Source organism: Nannobrachium achirus (genome assembly GCF_963921795.1).
Source record: "Nannobrachium achirus genome assembly, chromosome: 4".
NCBI lineage: Eukaryota > Metazoa > Chordata > Actinopteri > Myctophiformes > Myctophidae > Nannobrachium > Nannobrachium achirus.
In genome coordinates this window covers 70,256,767-70,258,427 of record NC_137813.1, presented here as the reverse complement: position 1 = coordinate 70,258,427, position 1,661 = coordinate 70,256,767, and positions in this window count along the sequence as shown.

The window sequence follows — 1,661 nt, the reverse complement described above, 5'->3', positions numbered from 1 at the left end:
TTCTACTGGCCTATCTAAATTCCCTGAGGTGGTCAAGTTCATACACGGTGTCGACCGTTTAAGACCTGTGACTAGAGTTTTGTTCCCTGCTTGGGATTTTCAAGTGGTTCTTGAGGGCCTTTGCAAGGCACCCTTTGAACCGATTGGGAGGACCTCTTTGAAACATTTAAGTTTCAAGACAGCTCTTTTGCTTGCCTTGTCTACGGCTAAGCGTGTGAGCGACCTTCATGCGCTCTCTGTGAGCCCTGATTGTATGAGGTTTCTCAATAATGACTCCAAGGTTCTTCTTAAAACTCATTTGAGTTTTATTCCTAAGAACCGAGTGGTCCCGGAGGAACCTGTTGTTTTGACGGCTTTCCATCCTCCTCCGTTTGCATCGGAGGAGGATAGGCGTCTTCATTATCTTTGTCCAGTTAGGGCCCTGAAGGCCTACTGTGACAAGACGGTGGACAGCAGGTCTACCTCTCAGCTTTTCGTGGCCATGAATGCCCGTCAGCGAAACGCGGTGTCCAAACCCACTCTGTCGAGATGGATTGTGGATGCTATTAGGTTGGCTTACACCCGGGCTGGGTCTGAAGTGCCGGAAGCACTTAAGGGCCACAGTACTAGGGGTGTGTCTACCTCTTGGGCTTTGTCCAAAGGTGTCTCCATTGAGGAGATTTGTGTGGCGGCAAATTGGTCTTCGCCGTCCACCTTTGCGACCTACTATCACCTGGACGTTGCGCCTTCTGCTATGGCGCATACGGTTCTGGGTGCTGCTGCCCCGCCTACTATGTAGTGGGGCGGCTCTCTCCCCTTCCTGGGACAGCATGCTACTGTCTCTAGGATACCTGGGGGGGGACCCTGAGTCTTTCCCTTATATTACTGTAGTATTATAAGGCAGACCTGTGTCTGCCCTTAGTGCATAAGGCAGGCCTCGGTCTGTCAGGGTTTCTTTTTCTGTCTAAACACGCCCAGGCCCTGTGGGTCTGGGTCGGACCAGTCCTGAGAGGGGTCACGTCGGTTGACGAGACCTCCTTCCGGGGGTGGTCGGTGTACACGACAGTCTTGTCGGGTCATGGCTTCTCGGGGAGTGTATGAGTCCCATAGGGGGACCTTGTCTGGAGGTATGACAATAAACGTATAGGTTCCGGACGGAACCATGTTTATTTAATACCGGAGGACAAGGTCCCCCGAATAAAGCCCCTCGGTTCGCTAGTTGCGGGCGCAGAGGTGCGGCTTTAGAGGAAGTCATGATAGCCCAGGGGGCTTATATACACTCGGGGGCGGTGCCCTCGTTTGTGATTGACAGCCCTTCCGACAAATCGTAAGGGAGTATATGAGTTTTACTCTGTTGCACCGCCAGATGGCGCTGATATCCCATAGGGGGACCTTGTCCTGCGGTATTAAATAAACATGGTTCCGTCCGGAACCTATACGTTTTTGATCATAAGACCCAATTAATGAATTCAAAGTCGACAGGTTTTCTTCAGAATATCTATGACATTGTGACATTTTGGCATATTAGGAGTCCAACCAGTACTAGTACGCCCTTAACTCTGAGATTGTACAAATGGAACCAAATGGTTCTCAGAGTTACACACATGTTATGGTAATTCAGGGCTTGCTCTTCTATGTAATGTGTTTCTGGTAGATATTATTGTCCACTCATTTAGTATGTC